At 40.9% G+C, this 21,447-nt stretch overlaps 1 protein-coding gene across 2 annotated transcripts in view; it reads right to left on the minus strand.

Annotated features, from left to right (window-relative positions):
* LOC146517454 (protein phosphatase 1 regulatory subunit 29-like) overlaps window positions 1-21,447 on the minus strand; it is a 305,410-nt gene that overhangs the window by 171,196 nt on the left and 112,767 nt on the right. For both annotated transcript variants that reach the window (XM_085162098.1, XM_085162097.1), the window contains exon 2: window positions 20,594-20,878. The gene's annotated coding sequence lies outside the window, so the exon portion shown is untranslated. The remainder of the gene's footprint in view (window positions 1-20,593; window positions 20,879-21,447) is intronic.

A 21,447-nucleotide genomic window follows, 5' to 3' on the forward strand; every position in this document is an offset into this window, starting at 1 on the left:
TTCAAAAGTAATTGGACAAAATACCCGAGCAGAAAGTATAGCCCTATAATCTTACAGAGTTCGTCCCACAGCTTCCCACAGTAGTCATATCATCAGTAAACACCAGTTCCACAGATGGTGTGGTATGTTCAAGACCTGTTTCTCTCCTTTTTCATTGTTCAAGTTAACCTTGGATTTTTCTTGGTTTCAAGATATTTCCATAACTACGCAGGCTCTTTTAGGTGTTTTTTTGGCCTTTGTGTTCTTAAGTGTAACCACTGGTTTGATTCTGGTTGCAAACTCTTTTTAGAAAGTAGACTATGAGCCCCTTAAGATACTCTCAAGTACCCCCCTGAGAGCCTTGACTTATTGAAAAATAGTTTTCTTAACAATAGAAAGGATTCTGTGGTGAAAATCGACTTTAGTTATCTTCTCTGGTCTTTATTTTTAAAAATGCATTTGTTTTGCTCTCGCTCTCTCTCTCTGGTTGGTTGATTTTGATTTTTCAGTCCAATGATCATTTAACATCTCTTTTGACAACATACTGAGACTTATATTTAAATGGACGTTTGACACTTGGATTCAACTCTGGATGTTTTCTATGTTTAATTTATCATGGAGAAAAAAAAAGAGAGGAAACAGGTCTCACGTGGCCATGAAAAATTTGATTTCCCATTCGATTTTTACTTTTAGAACTATTCATAAAAATGGCTCTAATTCGAAAACAGTTAATTAAATACTTAAGATACTCACAAGTACCCCCCTGAGAGTCTTGACTTATTGAAAAATAGTTTTTCTTAACAATAGAAAGGATTCTGTGGTGAAAATCTACTTTAGTTATCTTCTCTGGTCTTTATTTTTTAAAAATGCAGCAGGTTAATTAAATACTTGTGTGTCATTTAGTGGTATTTCAAAAGGTTGCATTAAATTACCAACACTAAGACGAATGCTCAGCAAAGTGTGAGATCAGCCATTTTACTAGCAGTACAAAGCTCTCCTGTTTTGTTTGTTTTTATTCTTTCGTGTTTTTCTGCCTCACCCCAACCCGCTCCAGCACCTCTGCCATCAACAAAATATTTATAATGTGTTCCATTTACTACACTGTCATCTCCTGCTTTTGATTTCATTGAACCTTCTTTCTGGGAAAAAATAAAAATCTGCCCAGTTTGATAATAATGTACAATTTGAAGGGTTGATGGTGCTTGAAGATAATAAGAGACTTTCTTTCAGAGCAGTCTGAGTCTGAAAACCAGCGTTTTCTGTGTTGGCTAATTACATTACTAATTATTAATTCCTGGTTTGTTATTTTAGTCGTTCTTACTCATAGAACACCATCTGTGTGGCTTTTCTTTTGTTACAGTGTCTTTTTAAAAACACAACACAATACACAATTAATGTAATTATCCCTGCATGTCTTTCAGACATAAAGTTAACGCACTGTTGCGATGCGCCATAGCTGAGTTAGATATTAGCCAGTCTAGTAAACACTATAGAAACTGTGCACCAAAGATTGCTAAATGTCTAACTGATGTGGCAGGATCATATTTCCAGCTTTCAGAAATCATTTATAGGTTATGTTAAGCATTGAAAAAGGACTTAGGGTTTGAGCTTGACAAACTATGCAACACAGACATAAAAGAAAATGCAAGAAACTGTGTCTGGTCCCAGTGTTCTTACTACGGTTGGTGGAATAATTTTAGTCTTATTAATTCATTCAAATGTCATTTTCTTATGCTATCAGATTTTTCTTTAACTTTTTTGCAGGGTATTTTGTGATTTATCCGATAATTTAATCAATAGTGAAATAAAGTCAACGGCTCTTTGTATGTTTAATAATGTTTGAAATGTCTTTGGTGCACAGCATGTTTATTAAAGCACATGTATTGTTGCAATATAATTTGGAGCCATGATGGGCAGCGCTCAGCATTGTGCTGGTAATCATAGTCTGTTGTCTGTATGGAGAGGAAAAGATGCATCGCCCTGGGTTGAAATTACGGCTGCTGTGGCTTTTGTAATGCTTCCACGTGACATCGTGCATAGCGCGATATTGACGGATTATATTGTAGATGGATTTTGTTTATAAGAGAACAATTGCAAAACAGTACTTAGCCATGCAACTACTGAATAAAACACCTTTGATGTTATGCATCAGCTCAATTTATCATGTTGAGCAGTGGCTAACATGTTTACAATCTCATTAATGAACTTTACTGAAGTATGCATGTGCCTGGAATTCATGCTATAGTTGACCACCTTAATATTTACCATAAAATATCACAAAAATGATATTGAGAAAAGGGCAGTACGGGTTTAGTGATTAGCACTGTAGATAGGAGCTAATGCATCGTATGAAATGAGATAGGGACGGAAAAAGATGGGAAAAAAAGAGAGCGAGGAAGAGCACTTGGTGAATTATTATGCTGATGTGAATTAACGCCTGGCTGGATGAATGAATTACCAACCAGTCAGAGAGTTAAAAGATGAGAGAAAAATAAGGGTGTGGAGAAAATGAGAAGGGTGAAAAGGGTAGGAGGGGGTGAGGAAAAATTATGGCAGCGTAGAAATGAGAGACAGCAGGAAGAAAGATGAAATGAGGAATTGAGTGGGAGGAGAAAGGTGAGGAAGATGGAGTACATGAGAGACAAGAATAGGCATTGTGAAAACAGAGAGAGAGAGAGAGAGAGACTGAAGCCATAAATAAAATAAGGTCAAAACAATAAAAGAATGTAGTTAAAATTCAAGAGGATCCACAGAATTCCCTGAAATGTCTGCACACCAAGATGTTTGCTACACACTGATGTGAAAAGAAATTACTGTGGTAGACTTAACTCAAACTTGTGCAAACATACCTGGAATATAAAAAGGAAAAGCAGAGTTTGTAAAATTCTAATGAGCTTGAAAGTTAATATTTGGTAAGATCACCACAGCCTCAACTCTTTTACAGAAGCTTGTAATTTCTTTAAGTAGGTTTCACTAATAGTTCCCCCGGGTTTTCAATGACATTCAAAGATCTTCTTTAGACGTTGGCTGCTTTTTTGTTCTGTTCTGCGTGAACATGATCCAGCACTGCTTCAATAATGACGAGGTCCTGGTTCTGGGGAGGCCAATCCATGTCCAACAGTCTTCTGTCCAGGTATGCTTCTACTGAATTGGCAGTGTGTTTGGGATCAGTGTCAATCTAAAAAATGAAGTAATTGCCGATCAAACACATTCCAGATGTCATGGTCCGCAGCCCGGTGTCCGAGGAGCTGATGGGATGCCCACGCCCACGGGTGTGGCTGTTAACTCCACACCTGCATCCCATCTCAGGCGATTATCAAATGGACTATTTGATCCAGCCCAGCCAGCTGCTCGACGCCAGTCCGTTAGTCGTCTCACAGCGGTAACGTACACCCACGGGAAGGCGGTTGTGAAAACCCTCATTTACCTGAACAAACGCTAATCTTTTTCTTTGCGCTCAGGTAACAGCTCGGCGTGTTTTTGAGCCACCTGCCTGTCCACCTGCCCGTCTGGAGTTTGGATCGCCTCCGCTACCGATCGCCTCTACTTTCCTGGAGCTCCCCCGCGGACCCTCACCCCTCCCTCCGGCTCCCACTTTGACTGTAAGACTCATACTCTCCCCCACGTATGTTGCTATTTCCCTGCTCCCCAGTAACTCTCTTCCTCTTTCTGTTGCAGCTTCCCACAGTCGGCGTTCCTGCGTAACTCATCCCCCGGTCCCTTGGTTTTTCTAGTTTCTCGCGTGTTTTCCTTTGACCCTTCCGGGGCACCTTTAGTTGAAATAAAATTTATTTTTCGTACTCCTGTGCGTATAGTCTCTGCTTCTGGGTCCAGCTTGTGTACTGAACTTCGGTTCATGACACCAGATGGTATTTGCATGTTGAATTAAAACCCGCCAGTGTTCCTGAGGCCAGATGAATCTCTCACATCCTGTTTCTGCTCTTAGTAGTGGAACCAAATAATTTGACAAGCTGCTGGTAAGAAAGTGACTAAAGCTAGAAGTTAAAATAAGTCTTTCTGTTATGTGTAAATACAGCACCCCTTGGTTGTTCCCTTGCGTTAGGAGCCTTTTTTATATTTGAATGAATCATTTAGTTGTTTAAAAAAACAAAAAACATTTCAAAGAGCCGGATTCATTGACCCAGCCTTTAAACGCCACAACGTCTACTCCAATCAAGCATCTGTGGGATACGCCAGACTCAGCCCTAATCTATGGAAGCCTCCATCTGCCGATCCATAAGACCTGAAGGCTGCACAATCACATCCCAGCTCGAAAACGTGCATGAAGCTTTTTTCTGATAATTTTGTGAGACTATTTAAAGATGCTATAATTGATTGTTTTGACATTTCCTCCTTTCATTTCCTCTTTTTTAGCGGTGAACACCCACTGGTGCAATTCTCGCCAAAGTAACTGTCAGGTTGAACTTTTCAACGCCAGATTTCTTTAATATATTTATGGATATACCTGACTACAGCAAACTCAACATGAAAACCAGCTTCATAAATCTGAAAAAAAAATGAAAGCAAGGTGAAACACACTTCTTATCTTATATTTCTTTTTTTTTTTTAAGAAATGAAGACCTGGGAAGTCTTCACAAGACTGGAGGTTGGAACCCCTTCAGTTACATAATCGCAAGGCTGTGGCCCAGATATAAGACAGATAAACTTGTTCTAATTATAGAAAAAGAATGAAAGATATTCAACAATACTCTTGAGATACAGGAGACAACCATAGAGAGGAAATGAAACAGCAATGCCAAAAGGATGAGACAGAGAGTCAGAGATACAACAAAAGGTCATTTGTGTGACAAAGTGAAGTAAATCAGAAGAGACAAGGTAAAGTGGTAAGGCTAAGAAGTCGGGAGATCGAGGACCATGGAAATGAAAGAAAAAGAAAAAGAGCAGTGTGACGAAGGAGGAATCAGAAAAATCTAAGCGATGTCTGTTGAACAGTGTTGCACCAGTCCAGCGGGGCAAATTCCTGGCTTGTGTCACATGTCTTTGGCATTAAAGCGATTTGGATGGTGATTGTGACAAGACAACATGGCTAAGCAAATAAACTGTGCCAGGCATGCCCAAGGCGGAGAGCAAGCAAGTACTAGAGGCTTAAGAAAGAGGGGGGTAGCATGGGTAAAACATCTGTGGAGAAAACACAGGAATAGAAGGACATCAAATAAGAAAGAAAGCAAGAAAAACTCCCCACAGTGGAACATTATCAATTATGGATTAGCCTCCCCACAACTGGTCCACAACATTATTGACGCAGTGTTGGATCATGTTGATAAAGACTGGAATAAAGGCTAGCCAGCATCCAAAGAAGAGCTCTGAATGTCCTTCAAAAATCCTGGAGAAGTTTTCCTGAAGACTACTTAAAGAGAGGCAGGCTATGTTGAAAAATAAAGGTTATCATACCAAATATTATGCATTCAAGCTTGTTGTATAAACTTAAAAAAAAAACATTTCCTATTCCCCCAGCAAAATATCAAGATTTCATATGCTTTCAGATCCCCATGCACCTCATTCCTTTACTAAATAACAACCAAAGATGGCGCCAGTGTTTGCGGCAAGCCGTCTCCTCGAGGTTTGTCTACTGTCTGCTATCCTATTTTCTCTGTGTTATCCTGACGCCTTTGCGCTTCTTACCTATGATCGTCAAACTCTTCTGAATCTCCAGCCATTGACTCACCAAACGCCTGGTTTCAAGTGGCAATCAGGGAACTTTTTCTCAACTTCGACGGATATCTCTGATCATTTACGCCGCTTCCCAGCTACCCTTCCACCTAGGAAACGTCATAGGCGACGGGGTAAACGGAGCGGTATTCGTGTTCACCTCAAGGCTTACTTAAACTCACTTGATGCAACCAGCTACCACGTATTTGTAAACACTCTATCTTCCTCTCATGATCTCTGGGGCCGCTTCTGCTATAGATTGCCCTGCCATCGCTGGATAAGTCCTGTTGAACACTATGCTCACCTAGACTCCCCGACCGAGTGCCCACCGGTTCGGAGCTGGGTGCGGCTTTCCAGAGGTGGTGTGAACTACAGCAATCTTCGCCTGCTGAGATCTGTTCCAACTAACAACAACCCGACTACACTTCGGATGGCTTTGCTAAATGTTAGATCACTGGCAAACAAGACCTTTTCGTCTCAACTGGGCTGGATTTTCTTTATCTGACGGAAACCTGGCTTCGTCCTGAGGAATCTTCTGCTTTTTCAGAACTTCTTCCCCCAGATTGTGCCTTTGCTAGCTCTCCTAGGATCTCTGGCAGAGGTGGAGGATTAGCTTTGATTTTTAAACACAAATTTCGATGCCGGGAACTACCACCCGTCTCTTTCACCAGCTTCGAGGTGCAGCTACTGGAACTGAACAGTGCTCCCCCAATTCTTTGTGCTGTGGTGTATCGACCCCCGAAATCTGTTAAGGATTTTATTTTTCAGTTTTCTGAACTACTAGGGAGCCTGTTTTTACGCTATGATCGTGTTTTAATTGTTGGTGATTTTAATATACATGTCTGTTGTGAGGCAAGCACACTAACAAAGGATTTCCTTGCCCTTGTTGACACTTTTAATCTTACGCAATGGGTAAGTGAACCAACGCATTTAAAAGGTCATTCGCTTGACCTAGTTTTGTCCTACGGTCTGGATATTTGTATAACGGATATCAAGGACTCTGGGATCTCTGATCATTCTGTGGTTATGTTTAATGTTATGCTACGACATATGGAGCTTAACTGCCAGGGTCCATTACGCCAGATGCGCTCGATTAATTCTGAAACCATTAACTTCTCTACTCTTTTCGCCAACTCTGCGCTCCCCGACTCCGTCTGTCTTGTGGATTTATCGACTGATGAGCTTACCAACCTTTTTAATTCCACATGTTCTTCTATTCTGGACACTGTGGCTCCACATAAGACTAAGCGTACTAAGTCGTCATGCCAACCCTGGCTGAATGAAACTACCCGTGCTCTCAGGCGCGAATGCCGTCGTGCTGAGAGGAAGTATAAAAAGGATAAGCTCGTAGTGTCAGCGGAAATCTTCCATAATTGTCTGTCAAAATATCAGAAGACCGTCAAAGCTGCTAAATCTGCCTACTTATCGGGTCTTATTTCAACCAATTGTCACAAGCCCCATGCTCTTTTTAAGATTTTTAACTCCGTGATTAATCCTCGTGCTACAGCACACAAGGAAGTTTCTCCGGCTCTTTGTGAAAGTTTTTTAAGGTATTTTATTGAAAAAATCACTATTTTAAGAGCCCCGTTTTTATCGGTAGTTCCACATCAAGTTTCAGTTTCTAAATGCTCTGCTGTCTTTCAGCAGTTTGAGCCTGTGACTCTTTCTGATGTAAAGGAAATAATTGACCACTTAACAATCTCCAATTCCCCACATGATATTCTCCCTGCCCGTATTTTTAAGGAAGCGTTGAATACTATTGGGTCTTGTATTTTATTAATTTTGAATGCATCATTGTCTTCGGGCTATGTACCGTCTGCCTTCAAGCATGCTGTTGTTCAACCCGTTATTATGAAGACTAATCTCGACCCCAGTGTTCTTTCAAATTATAGACCAATTTCTAAGCTTCCCTTTATGTCAAAGATCCTGGAAAAAGTGGTCTGTAAACAACTTCAGACCTTCCTAGATTCCAATGGTATTTCTGAAAAATTCCAGTCGGGCTTCAAGCCTCGACATAGTACTGAGACAGCTTTGCTAAGACTTTTTAATGATCTCCTTTTAACCAGCGACTCAGGTTGCTCTGTGGTTCTAGTCTTACTGGATCTGACTTCTGCGTTTGACACAGTAGATCATAACATTTTATTATCAAGGTTAGAGCAAGTAGTTGGCCTTAAGGGCACAGCCTTATCATGGTTTAAATCTTATCTTTCAGAGAGGTCGCTCTCTATCACTATGGGGCAATATTCCTCCTCCTCGGCTCCTTTTCTCTGTGGTGTGCCCCAGGGGCCCTATGCTATTCTCTCTGTACATGTTGCCCTTGGGATCTATTTTCCAAAGATATAATATTTCTTTCCATTGTTATGCCGATGACATTCAAATTTATTTCCCTTTGAGTTTGAATGTCACAGATCCATTGCATACATTGTTTAATTGTCTTCATGATGTGAGAACCTGGCTATCTCAAAACTCTCTAATATTGAATGACAGTAAAACTGAGGTTATTGTCTTTGACAGCCATATTCCATTGAACCAACTAACTGTTACCCTTGGCCCACTTGCTAGCTACCTCTCCAACGTTGTAAGAGACCTTGGGGTACTCCTGGATAGCTCTTTCAAATTAGAGAAACAAGTATCTACTGTGGTTAAATCTGGTTTCTATCAGCTACGTCAAATTTCTAAAGTTAAGCCTTTCCTCTCCCCCAAGGACCTTGAAAAGCTTATTCATGCATTCATTACCTCTAGACTGGACTATTGTAACTCCCTCTATTTAGGCCTCCCCCACTCCTCTCTTCACCGGTTGCAATTAGTACAGAACGCTGCTGCACGTCTTTTATCGGGTGCCAGAATGCATGACCATATGACTCCAGTTTTAACCAAGTTACACTGGCTCCCTGTGAAATTTCGCATTGATTTTAAAATTCTTTTATTCACTTATAAAATCTTAAATAACACTGCCCCTAGCTATTTAACAGATCTTCTTCATTTGTATAACCCTGTAAAAGCACTAAGATCTTCTAACCAGATGCTCTTAATGCAACCTAAGTCTAGGTTGAAAACCAGAGGCGACCGTGCCTTTGCTATTGTAGCTCCTAGACTGTGGAACAACCTCCCTATTGCCATTCGCTCTTCTGAGACTGTTCAGTCTTTTAAATCTCGTTTAAAGACCCATCTTTTTACTCTGGCTTTGATGTAAGATAGTTTGATTAACATTTGGTTGGTTTCTATGTTTGTCTCGTCTTGCGTTGTATTTGTCTTATTTTATTTTATTTTTTTATTTATTCTTTTTTTTTTAATTTGTGAAGCACTTTGATCAAAACTGTTGTTTTTAAATGTGCTATATAAATAAATTTTGATTGATTGATTGAAATATTTGCATTAAAACTGAGCAATGGTGTATATAGACTGTTTACTTCTGCTAACATGTCAATGGTGGTAACATAGTGTCTACTATAATTCCTATGAAATACCAGCTATGTGTGTTACAACTAGATAATGCCTTTATGTACATTAAACAGCACAGAAAACAATCAGGACAAAAGAGGAAGCAGAATTTAGGACAAGACCATTAAATGGTCTTGTCATCAGATTCTGACTTTCGGTCTTTAATGAGCAATATCATAACAAACAGAGGAAATAAGTACAGTGCCAACTCACTGACTTTCTCTGACACACACACACATATGCAAACAAATTTCTCAGACAACACTGCAACAGTAAGTAAAGCTGTCGGGGTCCCAGACACCAACGAACCATAGACAATAAAACAACAGTCTGTTTAGACAATGATTCCAAAACTCAAGGGGTGGAAGGCACTGGAGCAGCAGCAAAAACAAAATGTTACTCCTCTGGGAGAGGCAGTGGAGACGGGGGGGACTGGGAGATAGAGAAAGAGGGTGAAGAAAAGACATGACAGCACTGAGAGAAAAATAGTCGTGGACAGCTGCAAAAAAAAGAAGAAGAAGAAAGAGAAAGAAAAGACAGTGTTCACTGGCAAAAGGGAGGGAAAAGAGAAGGATGTTTTTAAGGACTACAACATCTAAGGGAGGATGGGCTGGATGTGAACAAGTGGGAGGTTAAGCCTTTGTTTGACAGGTATATGTTTACATGGAAGGTGCCTATCGAGGCTTAAAAAAAGACCTTGTGCGGTTCCTCAAGGGACACTAATACGGTAGAGCAGTCATTATGTGACAAGAAAAAAGAATAAAAAGATCAGGGAGCAAGATAAAATGCCAAAAGTAAAATAAATCCATTTTTAATCAACTTTATCTCACATTTGGCCTCTCCTCTCACCAGTCGATTTCACTTTTTTCTTTGTAACCTAAAGCCAAGTGATTATTTCCGTCTTTCATATTTAGCTTTGTGCTTGTCGAGTGTAAGCATCAACATGCTGCGTGTGCTTGTGCTGCATTTTCATTGCATCCATGTAGTGCAGCAGAAGATTGCTTTTTCCCCCGTCTCATATTCTCCTGCCGTGGTTTCAGTGCTTGTGGCTAGCTCGTAGCATATTCAGCCACGCTTCCCTTCTGTCCTGATAAGGCTGTTTGTTTTAAATTGGAGTTTTATATTGTTTCAGTGAGCATTTCTTTCTATTGCTCTCTTTAAGGGTGTTTTCACAACTGAGGTGTTTATTCAGCTTAAACTGGAACTCAGGTGTTGTCCCTTTTGGTGAGGTTTGCTTGCACAGGTGTGAACACAGTAATTGCACTCAGGTGTGGACCAAAACCACCACACTGAGAGCATTTAGAGGAGGTGGTCTTGGTGTGGTTCCATATGAACTCCAGTGCTGGTCATTCATCGTGTGAACATGGTCTGACCTCGATTCGAACCCAGTGAAAGTTGCAAGTTTGAGCTAGAAAACTTCCTGTAGCAACATGTGCTTTGCATTCTGGGATGCAGCAAGATGTGCAAAGGTCTATACTGGCTACCAACTACCTGTGAAATGAATGTAAATTCTCCATGTGTCCTATAGTCCAGAACTCAGCACCTTGTTCCTGTGTCACACTGCAGACACGTCTGGCTGAACATTCTCACGTAGTTTGTAGCGACTTATTTTTGGTTCACTTGGAGTTGATTTTTCTTTGTGTGAAAAGAAACCAAACCACAGAGAAAAGATTGTGAACTCATCAACTGATTCGGACCAGAACAAATGAAATATATATGTGAAAACACCCTTAGTGTTTTTTTTTTCTTTGTCACCCAAACAGAGCTCTCTCTCTGGGGGTTTACTTTAAAGCAAAATAAGAGACAGAAGGTTCATCTCCAGGCCCCTCTTCTGTGGAACCAGCTCCCAGTTTAAATTTAGGAAACAGACACCCTCCTGTTTTTACTCTCTGTGTGTTTATAGACATCTCTGCATTTAAATATTAGTTATTATTCATCTCTGGCTTTCTTTCACAGTGTGTATTTTCTCCTGCCTCCCTCCATTCACCCCAACTGGTCACATTAAATAGCTGCTGCTCCCTGAGCCTGGGTCTGCTGGAGGTTCATTCCTTTTAAAAGGGAGTTGTTCCTTCCCACTCTTGCCAAGTGCTTGCTCATAGGTGGTCAGTTTTTTACTGTATTATTGCAGCCCGTTCTCACTCCCGAGACGTAACATGGCGACGTTTTGTCACGTCCCGCGGCGTTCCTGATGAACGCAAAAGGAGACCTTCGGGGTTCTTATGGTACGCGGCGGGTTATGGCTGAAATCCAGTGCAATGACGCTCCCGTGGTAATAGACGTTCCAGCCCTGTATTGCAGCCCTAAACCTAACCTTATCCCTAGCCCTAACCATAACCTTTTTCCTGATCTTAACCAGGACTTTAATGATGTTAAATAGCGTGTTTCTAAGCGATTTGAAGAAAAAGAGCGAACATGTGTAGATTGAGTCCATACGGTTCTCATATTTCCTCATTTTTCCGAGGTCGTCATTTAGGAACGTGGTGGGTAGCCGAAAACGTAATAAGTTGACGATTTGTCACCTAGCGTAAAATGTTACGCTGTGGGAGTGAGAACGTGTTGATTATTGTAGGCTCTCTGCCTTACAATATAAAGAGTGTTGAGAATCACATAATGATGTAGAAGACTCAAAAACTCCAATATGATACACTTGGTGTTAAGGGGTTAAATCTGATTCTCTTCCAACATATCATTGTGCATCTTACATTATTTCGTTAGTCTCTCTGTCTTTCTCCTTCTTCCTCTTTTTATCTGTTGTCTTTCCTTCCCCAGCCTCTCCATTCCCTACAACAGAGCAAACCCTTTAATAATAAACAAGCTCCTGCGTGTCTCTTGGCAGCAGTGGCAGATTCCTACAGGATTCAATCATGGCCGCACTAACGAGATTAGCATGGCTAATGCACACGGCTCCCCCTTCCTCTGTACTGCCTTACCTCTCTTTCAACAGGCGCGCCACATGGCAGGAAGGTACCCAGGATGTGTGGGTTCACTATAGGGTGGCTGATCTAGGAAAGCCCCCCCAGCTCCACCTGGGCCTCACCGCAAGGGGCCGGAGGGAAAAGGGAACATCCCAGGTGAAGCAGGGCAGCAGTGAGAGTGAGTTAGCCAAGCGAGAAGAGCCTCCTGATGGAATTTGGCCCGTGACAAGTGTGTGTGTGTGTGGGAAAGGGGTGTGGGGAGGGTTTGGAAACCTTCCACAGCTTCACCCCATGTTTGAGCAATGGTCGAACCTGGCACTTTTCAGACTGGCAGCATGGAAGAGAAGAGTGGGGAGAAACTGGATGGGCTGAGGAATGAAGAGGTGATGAATCGGATTAGCACAACCTCCTGAGGGCTTATTGTTGAGCCTGCCTAGTCAAAGCCTGGACCACATTTAATCAATCCTGACTTTTAAAGCAAGCGCACGCACGAAAATAGTTTAAACATTTAGCACCTCCTCTCATTAAGCATGACTTCAAGAACTGCAAAGGGAGATACGCATAAAGTGATATATCATCAACATTAGGAGCAGTCGATGATGAATGCAGCAGTCAAACCAAGAGACACGCAGATACACGTGTAAAGAAAAAGATTACAAAGAGATCGAAAAGGGGGAAGCACGAGTATAGCAGTTATTTCAAGCTTACGTCCCAGCTCCTTAAGTTGTTTTGAGTGCATTCCAATTAGTTGGATGCAATCCTTCACTGGTTTGATTGATTTCTCAGTCAAATTAGCTGAGTTGTTAATCTATCAGTGAACTGAAGATGCATTTCCCAAAGTTCTTCAAGAGTTTCATTCAACTTAAAGATATATTAGTTATCAGCTCGCAGCCATCCTTCACTGATGTTATATCGCCCAAAGGACATTAAAGCCATCGTTCAAGTTAAGGCAAACAGTCGCATTTAAAGACTTGTTCATATGAACGTGACTTTCAGTTGTATTTTGAGCCCATTTTCATTCCTGGAATGCCAAATTCTGATGTTTTCTTAAAGCCACTAGCTCTTCCCATACAGTGTTGAGAGCCACCTTCCTCTGTGTGGATGACTTCACTGTGCGGCCTCTTTTAAGGTTGTTTTCAGGGGAGAATAAAGGACCTTATCTGGAGTAGGTACATGAAAAACTCCTTGATGTAGCTCGAGAGGAAAACAATAACATGCACTAATTATTTAAAAGAAATGAGGGGGGGGGGGGGGGGAGGAATAAAAGAACAAACAGGAAGAAGATCAAAAATTGAAGTCATAAATAGATCGATGAGCCAGTGCAGGACCTTTGTTTTTTGTGGCTATGGGTGGGTATTGTGGGTACTGCATCACTGATGAGGTCCAGAGAGATCTCGTGTCAGAGATGGAGATGGTGAGAGAATGCTAGCAATCTGTCTCTCACACTGAATAAAGAGAAGCAGCAGCATTAATAACAACAAATCTGTGAACCAGAATAACAAAGGGTTATTTTCTGATTGTTTAACAGTGGTTAGATTGTAAAGCACTCACAAGGATGCCAACATGAAGCTGTGGGAAAGTACCGCAGGTACCAAAGACAAGTCTTCATCCCGTCTGCTGTTTTCTATGTGTTTTGGCCGTCATAGAGAACTGATGGCATGTGTGTATGAGAAAATATCCAGTGCTGGATACATGCAGCCAAATATTTGCAAACATCTTATTAAACTTTCACTTGTCGGAAACCCAATGCAACTGAGACCTGTAGGGAAAAAATGGTCAAAATGACCTCTTGAAATTCAAACCAAGCGTCAGAATGGAGAATAAATGTGATTTAAAGAATTATGAATGTGATTGTTGGTGCGAGACTGGTCTGAATATTTCACTGTTGATCGATTCGGATCTTCCCACTCAGCCTCTCCAGGGTTTACAGAGAACGGTCCAAAAATGAGAACATATCCAGTGAGCGGCAGTTCTCTAGGAGAAAACGACTTGCTGATGCCAGACATCAGAGGAGAATGGCCAGACTGCTCGGAGCTGATATAGCTCGTTACAAGCAAGGTGTACAGAAGAGCATGTCTGAATGCAGAACACACCACACCTCAAAGCTGATGGGCTACAGCAGCAGCTGTAGCAGGAGTCTGCCAATGGTTCCCACTGGTTATGCTGGTGTATGGGGGGATGGTCTGGGGGTATATTTTCTTGACATACCTTAGTATTAATCAACCATCATTTAATCGGCAAAGAGTACCTGTGAAATGTTGCTGACCACGTCCATCCCTTATGACAACAGTATACCCATCTTCTGATGGCCTCCAGCAGGCTAACAATCTATGTCACGAAGCACAAATCATCCCAAACCTTTTTAATAAATGTAATAATAATGTATACTTTATTGATCCCCAATAAAAAAAATTCCTCTCTGCATTTAACCCATTCACTCAGTGAAGCAGTGGGCAGCCACTGGGGAGCAGTGTGTAGGGACAGCAACTTGCTCAGGGGTACCTCAGGGTAGCCATTCAGTGGATTCAAACCCTCAACCTTCCGATCATGGGGACCACACTCTACCTACTAAACTATCCCTGTCCCCTTTCCCTGAACATGATGATGACTTCACTGTACTCCTGTTTTCCTGTTTCTTCCCACTGTAGCCAAAGCACTTGCTCACAGGGGGTCATTTGAATGCAATATAAAGTAACTTGTACCTTGAAATTGACTTAAATTGACTGTAATATTTCAGTGTACATTTCACTGTGAAAGCGATTATAATGTTGTGAAACATTACATTTCAATTCCAAGTACTTTTGCTTCCTAAAGCTAACTGGTGAGGCAAGTAATAAGATAAAATAAAAACTAAGCTAATCAGCAGGTGAAGAGAAAGCAAGTAATATTCCATACAAACAGCCATCTCCTGACTGAGAAACCTGCGACCTCAAGAAACACCACGACTCCAAACCTGCTAATGCAGACTTCATGCCCCTTTATAACAGCTATCTTTCTAGTGCATCAAGGTAACGGCACCAGGGGCGCCGTGTACTTATAACTATGATGTCAGCGGTATTTGACGAAAAAAAGCAGTATCTGTCACACTGAGGTGAGAATGTGCTGGATTTTCTTAAAAAGAAGCAAAAGTAAAGATACAGACAAAGAGAAATGAAAAAAAAAGACAAAATCAGACACAAAGCAGCGGATTAAAACAGCGAGAAGGTGGAAAAGGCTTGTCAAGGATTTTAATAATGCACACAACACACACATACACACACACAGACATCCTTATCAGCAAACTCCAGTTATTTCTCCCCAAATACAGTTGTGCTGACAGAGTGAGCTATCACCATGGTGATCAGGAAGATGTGAAGTGAACAGCAAGGCTTTGAGAGGTGATCTTGACTTCACGCAAACACACAGAAATACATGCAGCTACACGTTATGTTTCTTTTACAGAGCTGCACCATAATCATAGTACGCACACACAGCGCACACAATCTCATGCTGATCGATCACACAGAGACAACGCAGTACTTCTGCCCACGCCACATAGTAACGCACATTTCCATATGCGTGCACACATACTGTGAGAATTCATGAGCAAGCCTTCTCCAAGAACACACACATATTCCGACTACTGCACGCACACACATGCCACATGCAGCCACTCATGCACTCCCCCTGACAGAAATATCTATCAGTTAGCCCACAGTCAATATGCGCTCGCACAGACTGGGTCGCACACACACACAAACACAGACACACAGGTGCGCACAAACATGGCCAGTTAGATAATTGGTGACGTGCTGTATACTGCTCAAGGTGAACACTGAGTAAACTAACCTCTGGCTCTTGGAGGATAAACTATTCAATCAAGTCACATCAGGATCACACAACATGGTGAATGCTAAAAAGATCAGCCAGATCACAAACAAACACGAGTTAACTTTTTTTCTAAGAGGAACCATTTGGTTGTTTTTATTTTTTAAAATCCCTGCAGTCGAAATTAATTTATTGCTTACACGAGGTGCATTTGACATAAATTCCTCGCATCCATGTTAATGACTCACTGAATATTGGCCTTAAGCCATGTATACATTTTTTATTTTGCAGAAAATGACAAAAAAGCGCAATAATAGTCTCATGAAAATGCAATGGAAATTTTATGTAGGTTGCAAGAACCAAATTATGCAGCAGTTCAAAACCATAAAAAAGATTCATGCTTCTAAGTGACAGGCGCTACCACCAGCTTCATTACAGTTGTTAGCTGAAAAATGTGCTATGATTTCAGTTGCGCAGAGCACAACAGAGAAACCAATAATGGGGAAAAAGGCTCTGAATGTTTCTTGATGCTAAAACTGTGTGAAAGGTTCAGCCAACATATTCGAACCTTTTGTAAAAATAAAAGGAAGCAGGAAAGAATTTAGTGACACCTACGTGTCTGAGTTTTTAAGCAGCTCAGGCTGAATTATCCTCTTGACTGTATTAAAACTCACACGAATTGGGTCAAAGGGCCAGAATTCTAAGAATTAATAAAAAATCATTGATGGCGTCTCAGTGATACACTAAGAAAGCTAGTAGTTAATAGATAATTTCAATATCAGCAATGCTGTCAAAAATATGACCCATTAAAGTATCATTCCCCATGAGCGATGACCTCAACCTGAACTCTAACCCTACACAGTCAAAAGTTTAGCTTTTATTACATACTTCTATTAAGTCTTTGTAATCTCTAACAATGAATCTAATCATTCTCAAATGTCGAAAACTATTCATATTTTTCCAAAAAAAAAGGTCAGTTTTGCCTTTCTCCAAAAGAAATGCAGCTGTTTAGAGACTGCATTAAGTAATCTTAACGCTCAAGTTTGCACTAGGGTTGGTTAAGTTTAGCATTTCATGAGAATTAAATGATGAATAAAGCTCTATAAAGAACAACATAACTGAGGACAGACTTATTAGAAGTCAGCCATCTTACTATGTGAACACAGAGCTGAAATTGTGCGTTTTGGGAAAACAGCATCAAAGGACCAGATAATGCTCACATAAGTATAGGTATAGTTCTCTGTTTGGTGTGGAAGAACATCTGAAATTACAAATAATTAGCCTGAGTCAGATGAGCTCAGAGGCATATCTGATCAGAATTAAGCTGTTATTACACTGATGCTGACATATTTCAGCTTTGATGAGACTTGATGTTCATAGATATAAAACGGATCTGTTGTTGAACACGGCCAGGAAGGATTACTGGGTATTAGTGTCACTCTAATGTGAAATATGTAATACCAGAGGTGGTGTTGCCAAGGTTGTAATTTAAGGGTTTTTTTTTTCTTTGGGTTTTTTTTTTTTTATCTCAGTGAGTTTTTGCCTTGGATTTTGGAGTCTTTCATTAAATAGCTGTGAAGGTGAGAATTTCAAGCACAATCAAAGGCTATTATTAGATAAAATGAGAGATGATGTCAGTCAAGAAACATTGAGTTTTTCTAGGTATTAAATATTTACATATGCTTATGTCCTTAGATTTTGCGTTGTAAAATTTTGGTGTTGCCTCAGTTTTGTGTTCTTAGCAGACAGGCGCGGCACCCCATGTGGTCTTCTGCGTCAAAGTCAACATGTTGTCCGTTCAGGTACAGTCGCCCAGAGATCTGCAACTCACATCCTGGATATTTTTTCTTTTTTTGGACTCTGCAGCCAGCTCTCTGAGATGGTAGCTTGGGAAAATCCCAGTAGATCAGCAGTTTCTGAAAAGTTATTTATTGCAATTCAAGCCGTTTAAGTCCGATGAATACCCTGAAATGGTAGAAAGGTAAGTGGTGAACTGCCAGAGGTTAAAAAAAAGGTAAGGTCACGCAAAACTGGGGGTTTGGTTTAAACAGGCTTTTTGTTGAGATTTTTTATTAAATAATAATTATATATTTTAAAACTACCTGTTTATTGTGCCTTATTGTAGATTTTAATTGTTATTATGGCACTTAATGTTCTTATTCTTAAAAAATCTTTCTGTGTTTAGCACGTTGTGACTGCATGTCTGTGAAAAGGGCTTAATAAACTGCAAGAAATTGTGGTGGCAATATAGCTATTTGTGGACTTGAACTGTGGCACACTGTGAATGGGAGCAAAAAGTTGTAGATAAATAGCATGTTTGTTTAGACCAAAAACAGGTATGCCTAATAAAGTGCCAGAGATCGTGCAGGATGAGGGATGCACCCACTATGCTATTGGGGTGACATGCACCATCCCGCTGACAAAACAGACATGAGGCAGTGGTAAGTGTACCACTGAGGGCAACAGCCAGACTGTGGTGAAACAAATAATATATACTGGCATCGCTGCTTTGCAACAATCCCACTAATAATAATAATAAAGGCAGAGGTGAATAACATATACTGGGATTCGCACTATTAACTAGAATTTGCAATTCTGGGAGAAATTGCAGTGGGATTAGCTACAAATTAGCTACAGGCTGTCAATGGGAGTAAAAAGTTCTAGATAAATAGCTTGTTTGTGTAGGGTGAAAACATTTGTGCCTAATAAAGTGGCAAACATTTCCCAAATTGATGTTTCTATTAATCATACTGTAAGTTCATAACAAGAAAGAGAGCATGTTGTAAAAATTGTTGCAAACTCTGGTTGAACTGTGAACCTTTAGCTTGTGAAAGGCTTCAGAGCAGGAACTAACCCACTAAGCCAACCAACAACACACAACAGTCCAGGCTTGCATGTCCCACATGAGCCAGCGGTAATTGTGCCACAAACCGTGACAGCCTGACTATGGTGACGATCCAGCCCACATATGATACTAACGTTAGGGAGGCATGACATGAGAAAAACCCCTCTTTTCTCTCTTTGAGAGAAGTGCTGCACCCTGTAGTGACACACTGTCAATAAATTTACTGTAATGTCATTTCATGCAGCACATAGCTCTATGCTGCTTGAGTCTAAAAAGCATCCCTTGCTGCACTTGAACTCATAACCTTCAGCCTACAAAGGAGGACAAAATGAGCAGAGGCTTTACAACTACACTACAGCAGCAGCCCAGGTGCCCATTCAAAGCTAAATGCACATCTCAGAAACTGTACAAAATTGTACAAATCTGAAAGCAGCTCAAGAACGAGCCACCGTTTTCAAATGAATGTCTTAAGTGTGTGAGACTGGTTATCGCAACAATCCGACTAATAAACAAAATGGCCGCCAACAAGAACGTATTCTGGGTTACTTTGTAACAGTCCCACTGATAAACTTTCCTTACTCACTTGCTTCACTTAAGTGTGCACACGAGGAGCTGCAGTTTTGGCATTTGTGCACTGGCTTCATTTTTCAGCCCTGGAGGCGTTCGCTTGGAATAACTATGTGTGGATTCACTGACTGAACTCCACCGCTGCCAATCTCTTCATTCATTCATCATTTTAATTAAAAGTGAGCAATTCAAAATGCAAATTCACACTTTACATACATAGCATGCCAGGATAGTCTTTTTTTATGTAAAGTAAAGTTAGATATGCACATTTTTCAAATCAACTTCTTTCCCAAGCCTGAGCTGTTTGAAAGGGCAAAGAAAATGACTGCCTGGCTGCTCACGGTATCATGAATACCAGCAGAAACTACTATACAGATCATCTGAGTTAAAAAATAACCAGACAGTGTTTTATCAAAGTGGATGTTAAGATTTGCAAAATTTGGAGTGCACAAGTTGAAATTCTCAGATGTAACGTGGTAGAATTTTGTGTTATTAGTGTTATTATTCAAGCCTGTTTTAATATATTACTTCAGTATGTGTATCCAAACTATTCAGTGGCAATAATTAAAGACACTGCTATCTAATGACAAACTTACTTATGAACTAATAAGAAAAAGCAGTTTTCCACTTTCCCCCCTGCAGAACTAGTACAGAGCCGATGTCTGCACTGACGGATTTTAACCCAGTAATGTCTAAGGAAGAACGCTTCCAGCTCTGGAAACTTCAGCATGCTACCAGAAGTGGGACATCATAGCCAGCACAGAGGATGCTCAGCCAAAACCACAAGGATTCAACTGTATACACAGCATTTCGCTATTTGTCTCGTAAATGGCAGCAGATTTCATCATCGTGCAGTATGACAGCTCAAAACTTCAACTCGGGTCTGAGTAAAAGCCACACATCCACTTCCACCCAAATGACAGATTCAGGAAACGTATTAAGCCAGGGAAGTCTTGCACAGCTGTTGCCCTCAGCACACCTTCCGAAAAAATTTCATTCCAGCCATGCATATGGATTAGCACCTGCTGCTATGGCAACAGACACCCTGCTTCGCCGGCCAGGCTAGTTTGGCTAGAAATGTCTTACCATTTTCTATCTAAAAAAAAATAAAATAAAAAATCCTTCACATATGGTTGCTTTTCACAGTCAAACACCACTGGGTACTGTCAAGTGCTCTTGCTGGAAAGTGCTTCAGTGGGTGAGCCTTCAGCTAAGCCTGGCTGCCCCGTCAAACCCAGCCCAAAGCACTGGACTTATTAGAAACTCCATGCCTCACTAGAACTGAATAGGAGTTAAAATGACAGTTGTTCTACACTACAGTGTAAGGGGTTTTCATATAAGGGAGGGCAATTTGAACTGACTCACTCACCTCTACTGTAGTAGCTCCAAAGAGCAGTGGGTAGAGAAGTCCTTCCCACTTGAGGACACTGTCGGTTGCGTGGAGTGTCTCTCCTCAGGTCTAAATGCCAATGAGCTCCTCAAAAACTGTCCTTTCTACTGATGGATGGATTTCAGCTTGTTCAAGTGTTTGTGGAAAACTCTCTGTGGCCCAGCTGGATTCCCGTGTCCACACAGACGGGGAAACAGGTGTTGTTCCAGCAAATGGTTCTTTCTCCGCTAGCCAGGGCAAGGGATCTCAGAAGTAGAGCTTTGACTGTTAAATGAGAACGAGAAAAGAGGAGCAAGGATGTGTTAATAAAAGTGAAAATTACTTTCAAGTCAGACGAACATCAAGGGACAGAAGCAGCCATAGATAGAGATCAAATCAATGCAAACCTTTAATTAACCAGAATGACTTGATTAGGTGCACATACCAAGAGCCCTTTTTTCCTGATTGAACATTTTTGTTTGATCAAACACTTTCTGATGTTTATTAGTAAATTCCATACCAGATTATAACTAAATCAAGTCTAATTATAAGTGTGGAATGTACAGCATCTTTGAAGACAGCCTTACTTTCTCAGATAAACTCGCATTCAGTTCCATTCGATTTTATTTATGTAGCACAAAATTTCAACAGCAGTAACCACAAGGTGGTTTATATTATAAGGTGGAGAGCCTACAGTAATACTTTTCAGCCTAATCTAAAGTAGAGAGATAGTCCTGAATCCAAACTGGGACTTAGTTCCAGATAAGAAGGGCCTGAAAGCTGAGCCCTCTGCCTCCCATTCTAATTTGAAATACCACAGGACCCACAAGTAAGCCAGCAGTCTGGGTCTTTAT

This window comes from Neolamprologus multifasciatus, chromosome 6, assembly GCF_963576455.1.
Source record: "Neolamprologus multifasciatus chromosome 6, fNeoMul1.2, whole genome shotgun sequence".
In the NCBI taxonomy this organism is placed as follows: Eukaryota; Metazoa; Chordata; class Actinopteri; order Cichliformes; family Cichlidae; genus Neolamprologus; species Neolamprologus multifasciatus.